We start from the raw sequence: 8,365 nt of genomic DNA, 5'->3' as shown, positions 1-8,365 counted from the left end.
TGCTCTGTTAGGCAAAACTGAGTGGCCTTGTTTGCTCAGAGCAATTCTGTTAGAAGTGCACGGAAATCTGAGAAACTACCCTTTTCTAACATCATCCTTCATCCCATCATGGCATCAGGGGTAACATCCCTGGGATCTCTGAGCAAATACATGGGAGCCCTCTACCCAGCCTGGCCCGGGCACGTGGTGGATCATCTCTCTGGCTGCCAACTAGAGGAATAGGTGCAAGTCTAAGCTGCCCAACTAGAAAAAGGCGCTACCTCCACCCCTGCAAACTCCTCTTTGCAATTACGTTCTTCCTGTTGTTATATGCCCACCAGCCATTTGGACATGCTCAACCTCTTTTATTCACTTTGTGGTTTTTCATGATTAATTCAGGGGAAGAAAACCAAAACCCATTTGCAAACGAGGAGCTATTTGCAAGTCTCTGCTTATGAAGGAGCCACTCCCCTCAGTGCTTACCCCACTGCACTGGCCTGAGGCAACCAGGAGGAATTTGGCCTCATCTTCACCGCCCACCTTACCAGCACCTGTGGAAAATAAAGACAGCAAGAAAGAAAGAAAGTGAAGAGAGGATGGAAATAACTGATCAGGTGTCTGTGGAGCCAGACAGCAGCACTACCTCTCACCTACTGGATACCTTCTATACTTCTCACACCTTGTTTCCACTCCATGTCTTCTGCTTTGTTGTTTCAGTACAACACTCCTCCTTCAGACTGCAGTTTGACAAGCAGCTGCAGGTGGCTGAGCTGCTCTGGCCAGTGGGACTGGGCAACCTGTGCCTCTCGCCTTCCTTGTGCTGGCCCTGGCTGCAGGGTCTGGTCCCGGCTGCAGGGTCTAGTCCCCTTGTTTGCACCAGCTGAGCTGATTCACCTCCCTGACCTCTAGAAAATTACTCATTTCTTTGTTGGATTATCAAGTTGTCTCACCTGCCTGGAATGACCACAGAACACCAGACAAGGCAGGTTGTGTAGCTAAGTGCAGTGGAGAAGGACCTCTCTACTCTGGAGCAAGGAGCTGCTAAATTGTCTCATCCTCCTTTCAGATTTCACCCTCAACATCCTTGTTCATTCATAGTACATTCAGTACCCCATAAGATGGTCCATGACTTGAAGGAGTGCTCACAAGCAAGTCAAGCCAAAAGTCATCACTTATCACAGCAGTCTGGCAAAATCACTGCTGCTGAGGGAGCTACAGCAGCAATGCATGTTCAGATAGGGTTATTGTCTGTCTCCAACTGCTCCCAGCATTTTCCCTGGCAGCAGGTTACACGAATCCCATCCTACTCCTAAGGAATGGAAAAAAAGAGCTGTTCATGTTTTTTCATGCTCCCTAATGTCCATCTTGGTTAACTGGTTTTTGTTTTGTTTTGTTTTCTTTCCTAATGAAGCTAGGGATAAACATGCAGAGTTTGTTTTCAGTAGGAGGGCTCCCTCTGGTACAGACCTGTTTGTGAAAGCCTGAATAGACAAATGTCAGGCCAGAAATCCAACAGCACTTGAAGGGTAGCACTGGAAAGAACCCAGCAGCTCGCTGACATTCAGGTTATTATCAGTGTTGGGCCAACGAGTTTGGCTCCTGTAAGGTCAGAAAAGCTCAGGCAGCAAGAAATCCTGAGACTGAATTCAAAATGTTACAATGAGATGTTCCCTGAGATGTACAATGAGATGAACAATGAGGTGTTCCCTGGCTCTTCCTGGAAAAGCAAAACTTACTTTGCATCTGACTGACAAGGAAAAACTGGAAAACAGGTTCTGGGATGCTGTGGCCTTTACACAGCATACCAAATGACCAAGACCACAGTTACCAGGACGCTGGTCTCCTTCCTGAAGCACCAGCGTGGTGCTTTGTATGGATACAAAAGCAAAGCCCATCTTGATAGTCAAAGAACGCTGTCTCTGACAGCTGAGCTGCAGGGAGAAACCACGGGGCACAGACCAGAAGTAACTCAGAGGCTGGGACAGGAACCAACGTGCAGATGTGAGTCAGGCCCATCATAAAAGGAGAGGTATCAGTGTGACAGTGGAGTGGGGGTTAACTGGAAGAGAAGGTGCTGATGCTGTCTTGCTGCCTTCAGAGCTGCCCTTATCCCTCTGGACAGATCAGCTCTGCGCCATGTCAGGCAGCCTGCCCCAGCCCTGCAGGCCCTGTCTGTCTGCTCTGAGGTCCTTCTGTGGAGACAGGACCAAGCATGGGCTGAAGGCTACAAGGCTCTTCTGCTACAGCATCGTGGAAGCAGAGGCAGATCCCACCTCCTTCTCCTAACGGCTGGGATTCCTCCTCCAGACACCACTGGAGCAGGCAGGCTCTGCTGGCCCCGGTGGTGGCCGGGGGCCCGAGGAACAGAGTTTATGAGCAAAAGGGCATGACACAATTCCCAGCATTTGGGAACTGGAGGATATTATGATATCTTTCTTTTCGCCTTTCAGCACATGTATTGCAGCAGGTGACACGATGTGACCTGTTCCCAGCTTGTAGTTGCAAAGCTCTTCCTTGCGGTGAAGCAACATCAGATATACAGCTCGGACCCGGACGCCGGTGGGACAACGTGATTTCCACTGCACAACCTCCACCCGCTACTAGGGAATTCTGGTTCCCCCCCCCCCCCCCCCCCCCCCCCTCCGCTGCCGAGAGCAACAGCGCAGCCAAAGTTAGGGATGGCAGCAGCATCGGGGGCCCAGCGCCCGGGGGCCGGCGTGTGCAGGGCTTTGCTCCAGCTCACAACCACCCGCGCTGCGCCTCGCCGCAGCTAGGGGCCAGTGGCGCAATGGATAACGCGTCTGACTACGGATCAGAAGATTGTAGGTTCGACTCCTGCCTGGCTCGCTCTCACTATTTTTTACATCGCCTTTACTCTTGCTGGCCCGCGCTTCCCTTGAGGTTCCCACCCAATCATGCACGGATAGAGGGAAAATTGGGAAGCTTGAAGAAAAATATCCCAAGCGGTCGAAAAGCTGAAGATACAAGCTTCCTCACTATGGGTTTCATTTAGTTAAGTTGGTACCCACATATCCTGCTCAGCATCCTTGGGAGTTTTCAGCTAGGTCAACCCTATCCCCAAAGATATTTATTTTTAAAAAATCTTACATGGATCTTTCCCAAGCCCACTGGGAACCTCCAGCACCCAAGTCTATTCCCAGCATCTTCCAGTTTTCTACTGTCACACTCTGACTCGGCTGACCCTAAAGGATGCTCACTCACCCGGCTCCTGTTGCTGAAAGAGGGCAGGTTTGGCTGCCCTGGGGAACATCCTGGGGAGCTAAAAATGACGGCTAAGTGCCCAGGGTGTCAGCTGAGAGAGCTGTTGTTAGCTGAGTGATAATTAGATAGATCTGGTGACCCTGAAATCCCACTTAACTCAAGCCAGGTGAAAAGTAGGTACAAACAGAAGCATGTGTTTACAATATTCAAAATAGATACAGTAAGAGGAGTACCTAAGTCGAGAAACAATAAAGTTTCAGATATTAACAAAATCAGGAAAGATGCTCTTTCACTTCCAGTGGTTTCACACCTATGTGATCAGTTAAACATCTTGTCTGTGCATATGCCACATATCTCAAACTGCCAGCACCTCATTATGTGGGAACATTTTCACTATTTCTCCTTTGAAATCCTCCAAGCAGTCTGAAAATTTTAATCCTCATACTCTTAACTCCCCTGGGATTTATTCTATTTCCCCCTTTTCCAGAAGAAGAAATAGCTTTTGCTTGAAATGCAAACCTTTTCTTACAACACGGAAGCTGAAAATTTCTTTTTGTTGGAGCAGGTGTCCCCCTTGTACCCGTCAGGCTATTTAACAACACCTGATCCATCTGTTTGCCTGCCCGCCTCACTCGGGTGACCCAGCCTGTCAGAGTAAATTGTCTTATAAATGGGGCTTTTATAGCCTCTGGCATCTTTTGTTATTAAGTGATACAAATGGTTGAATAGGATACATGCACATAGCTTGTTACTGGCCCTTGCTGGAGACCAGATACAGAAGTAATTAAACAGTTGCAGGTAACCAGTCACTAATAGTTTGCTCCTAAATGAAGTATTTAGCAAGCTACACTATCATCCAAGCACTGAATAGGCTGCTACTGTAGTAAAAAGCATTTAGTACTTTTAGATGCACAAGCATGTCCTGGAAGAGTGGGAAGCTGAGCAGAGCAGTTACATTAATGTAACAGGGCCATAGGTCAAGAGGCAGGATAGTTGCTTAGCAGATAGTAAGTCCTGGTTTTTTTTTTTTTTTTTTTCTTTCTTTCCTGGCTTTCATTCTGTTGTATTTTTATCTTCTTTTTCTCTGCCTTGCTTTTCCCCTTATGGGGAATACAGCTACACAGACACGCATGCATGTCAATACTTTCTGGGTGGGTGGGAGAGAAAAAAAATGCCTCTGAGATGAAGATGGAGGGGAAAAGGAGGTGGTCCCTTCTGCAGAAAAAGCTCTGGGTGTGCTTTTGTTTTGCGAGCTATCCTTTAGGAAAAGGAAAAAGGGGCATCGCTGAATGAGTGAACAGGAGTGAAGGAGTCTGCCTGAACTTCTACAAAAGCAGAAGCAGAACCATTTACATAGGAAGGGGTGAAACTTAACCAAGAAAAAAAAAATGAATCTTCTGGCCTGGGATGGAGTCTGTGCTCTGTCCCACACTGGGCAGCGGCACAGGGATGTACTTTTGGACTATGGAATCAGATTTGACTGCTAGTGAGTGCAAACATGTATGGATAACAGACATCTAAGGAAATGGATGTCTTCCCCAGTTTCTGCTTAATGGGGTGCCTCTGTTCCCTGCTGGGCAGGCTTTTCACATTTGGATTTCTCCTGAGACAGTACCTGAGATGGATGCACTGCACCACACTGGAAGAGAAAGGATAAAAAGTTGGTGGTGTGTGTATGGACACAAGAGCTTACTAATTAATAGAGAAGTAGCTGGGGCCAGGAACGTAATGCATAAAGCATCTAACTACAGAGCAGAAGCTTGCATGTCTGACTCCTGCTGAGCTTCACAAACCTGTTTCCCTGCTGATAATCTTGCTTGTACTATATTCCCACAGATAGTGGGTCTTCCTTGCTCTTATATCTGAAATGTACCCCAGAGAAACACTCTCTCACACAGAGAAGAGTCATTCTGTGTTCTTTTGAAGGAGAAAACTTCCATTCTTTCCTTTCTATGCAGACAGACTTGGCCACCTTCAGACACGTTTGCTCTCCCCAAGCCAGGAGTCATTGCCAAGCATGTTTTCCTGCGTACCACATAGCCCCAGTAATGGAAAAGAAAACTTGAAGGAAAAAGGAGAGAGGATGGCAATACAGCAGGAGAGAAAATGGGGGGGGGGGGGGGGGGGGGGGGCAAGAGTCTGAGTGCTGGCCCTGTTATTTAGTACATCCCGAGCAAGCCTATGTCCATCTGTGTTAAACCCCTTCTGTACAAAGGACCTCTATGCCCTCTCCCACTGCTCGTAGATCATCCCAGATGTACATCCTAGACGTACCTGTTTATGGCACAGCCAAAGGCCAAGACCAAACATCAAGTTCCGTCACCTCAAGTCAAGAGATTGTGGAGCACCTTTATCAGCTCCCATCCCATCAGCCAGGATGCTTGAAGCTCTCATTCATAAGGATTGTCTGGTATAATTTAAAGCAAAATCAATAAAGATTATTTGGCACCACGCAAAGAAATGTGCAAAATGAGGAGCTGAACTAGCACCCTATGGATCACAGTGGAAAAGAAGACCTAATAAAACTAGCCAAGACTGAGCTAGAAACACCTAATTTTTTGACTTCATATAGGAGAATGCCACATATATATTATTAGTGTAACACATTATTAATAACATATTATTAACATCATATTAATAACAAAGATCAATTATAGTGATATTAAATATAATAATAATAATTATTATTACAGAAAACAATTAAACACTTCCAAAAGCATCACTGCAACATGGATTTCAATGTCTGCTGCAGGGCTGCCACCTCTTTTCAATATTTCGGCTTTATTTTTCTTCCTCCACATTTGTTCCTATAGTGCAAGTGTTTGAAAATGCTTTAGGAGCCTCCGCCTGGGCGGCGCGGCCGCCACGCCCTCGTCCATCACCGAGGAGCCTAAAAGTCAAGTTAACCCAAGAGGGAAAGAAAAGACGGAGCCTCTCCTTCGAGCCGGAATCGAACCAGCGACCTAAGGATTCCCGCAGGTTAGCGCCTCTACAGTCCTCCGCTCTACCAGCTGAGCTATCGAAGGGAGCCGGCAGCCGCCGCCCAGCAGCCGCCCAAGGTGGCGCCCAAGGTGTCGCGCCGCCAAACGCGGCGTTCTGAGCGTGCGCCCTGCGAGGGCAGCGGCCGCGGGCTGCGCAGCGCATGCGCGCAGCGGGCCTGCCGCGGGTGTGAGCCTCGCTGAGTGGGCGGCGGCCGGAGCGTGCCTCGCGTGTGGGGCCAGTGGCGCAATGGATAACGCGTCTGACTACGGATCAGAAGATTGTAGGTTCGACTCCTGCCTGGCTCGCGTAGCTTTTGGCCCGTGGTTTGCCTCGCCACACGGTGTTTTCTGTCGCCTGCTGAGAGAAAAAATAAACGGGCCTGGCATGGCCTCCCTCACTCCGCGGAAGGCATCCTGGGGCGGGGGGCCAAGCACCATCACACACAAAAACTTGCAGAGCACAGTGCGGTAGCATGGGCACGCCCCTTTCTTCCTTTTAAATAGACATCTCCCGAGTTGTATGCGCTCCAGAAAGCATTCCAGGTGTGACTCCCACTGACTTACACAACTGTGCGCAACAAGCAGAAAAAACAGCACTGACCATGCCCTTTCCTTTTGCCACCTCTCCGCTCACCCTCACACCGTGACCGCCACCAGAGCCGCTCGCAGACAGGGCAAATAAAGGATGGCAATTTCACATGTTGGCAGCACTAACAAGCTACCTCGGTTATTTATTCGTAATGACATGAACCACTTTTTATAGTAACCTTGCGCTGAATCCACAGACTGTGGCTACCCTGAAGCTATGGAGTATTCTGAGATCTGATGACTGGGGATGCCTTCCTTGCCTCGCCTGGTTGCAAGCTGTTCTTTACATGTGGCATAGCCGCTACTTATGTCGAAAATGGGGTTCTGCAAAATCACATGTTTTTCACTCAACTGCACAAGGATGCTCTCGTGCTTCTCCAGATTAATGGATAATCACTGTGAAAATAATAGTCTTCCTTACAGCAGTGTTGCTTGCTGCCTTCAGCGACCTCACGGTATTTTACTGTGATGTCATTTGTAAGACTAACTGTACTCTGTCAGGACAACGATGAGCATGCTGCTCCTCTCTTAGGGCCTAAAGGATTTTTCCCCACGTAGTTTATTGGTGCATTACTGGGGTTAATCTGCTGGCACAGCTAATGCACTTGAAAGTTTAAACCTATAATGGTGTTTTGGTTTGGAAGACGCAATAAATCCAATACTGTGCGGCTGTAACACTGAAATGATGAGCCCAGACGAAAAACAATCCCCTCCCTGTGTGTCACAGGCACGGAACGAAAAACACATACGAGCCAGGCAGGAGTCGAACCTACAATCTTCTGATCCGTAGTCAGACGCGTTATCCATTGCGCCACTGGCCCCACTACAGGGCATGTCTCTCTCGCTCTGCTGTATACCTCAGCACCGATCGCCGCGCCACGCCGCGCCTCACCGGCCGCTCCCCCGCCCCGCCCCGGCGCGCCAGGCCTAGCCCCGCCCCGCCCCCTTCCGCACCGCTGCAGGGCCGGCACGGCGCGGCACGGCACGGCGCGGCAGGGTACGGCACGGCACGGCACGGCACGGCACGGCGGCAAGAGGCGCTCCCGGCCGCCCCTGCTTCGCCAGGCGGCCACCCCCAGCCAGGGCTAACGCCCCTGCTCGTGCGCCACGACGATTACGTGAGCCATGCTGCGTTCTTGTAGCCCGGCGGAGAGTTGTAGCTCAAGTCCCTTCGATAGCTCAGCTGGTAGAGCGGAGGACTGTAGAGGCGCTGGCTCACGGGAATCCTTAGGTCGCTGGTTCGATTCCGGCTCGAAGGAGACGCACGTATTTTTTTCTGTCCAAACTGCTTTTAGGAGCTTGTCTTTAACTGGTTGCAGATGCGGTTGTTTTTGTCTAAGAGATCCAGCTGCATCGCAAACCAAGTCTCTCTGCTGCGACTCGCTGAATTCCAGGAGGAGCTGTTGCTGCGGGAGCGGCGGCCGCTGCGTGACTGCCAACAGTGCTTTGATTTTTAAAGGAAAACAAGATGTGTGTTCTTACCCCGACTTAGCACAAATGCTCACAAAACAAGTTAGTGCAGGAGGATACCTGCTGAGAACCCTGTGTCTCGTCGCAGTTAATTAGGATGTCGAAATTACGAGGGTCATTTTTCC

General features: G+C 49.4%; 5 non-coding genes across 5 annotated transcripts; 3 read left to right on the top strand and 2 right to left on the bottom strand.

Moving 5' to 3' along the window:
* The first annotated feature begins 2,753 nt into the window (after window positions 1-2,753).
* On the top strand, window positions 2,754-2,826 carry TRNAR-ACG. The gene has a single exon. It is a non-coding gene; the product is annotated as a tRNA-Arg (tRNA).
* Window positions 2,827-6,136: 3,310 nt separating this feature from the next.
* TRNAY-GUA lies at window positions 6,137-6,227 on the bottom strand. The gene is given in 2 exon segments: window positions 6,137-6,172; window positions 6,191-6,227. It is a non-coding gene; the product is annotated as a tRNA-Tyr (tRNA).
* Window positions 6,228-6,415: 188 nt separating this feature from the next.
* On the top strand, window positions 6,416-6,488 carry TRNAR-ACG. Its single transcript has one exon. It is a non-coding gene; the product is annotated as a tRNA-Arg (tRNA).
* Window positions 6,489-7,518: 1,030 nt separating this feature from the next.
* Window positions 7,519-7,591, bottom strand: TRNAR-ACG. Its single transcript has one exon. It is a non-coding gene; the product is annotated as a tRNA-Arg (tRNA).
* A 347-nt stretch (window positions 7,592-7,938) lies between these two features.
* TRNAY-GUA lies at window positions 7,939-8,029 on the top strand. Its single transcript is given in 2 exon segments — window positions 7,939-7,975; window positions 7,994-8,029. It is a non-coding gene; the product is annotated as a tRNA-Tyr (tRNA).
* The last annotated feature ends 336 nt before the right edge of the window (window positions 8,030-8,365 follow it).

This window comes from Falco naumanni, chromosome 3 (genome assembly GCF_017639655.2).
Source record: "Falco naumanni isolate bFalNau1 chromosome 3, bFalNau1.pat, whole genome shotgun sequence".
NCBI lineage: Eukaryota > Metazoa > Chordata > Aves > Falconiformes > Falconidae > Falco > Falco naumanni.
Note: the sequence above shows the minus strand (reverse complement) of the source record. Positions and strands in the feature narration are given on the sequence as shown.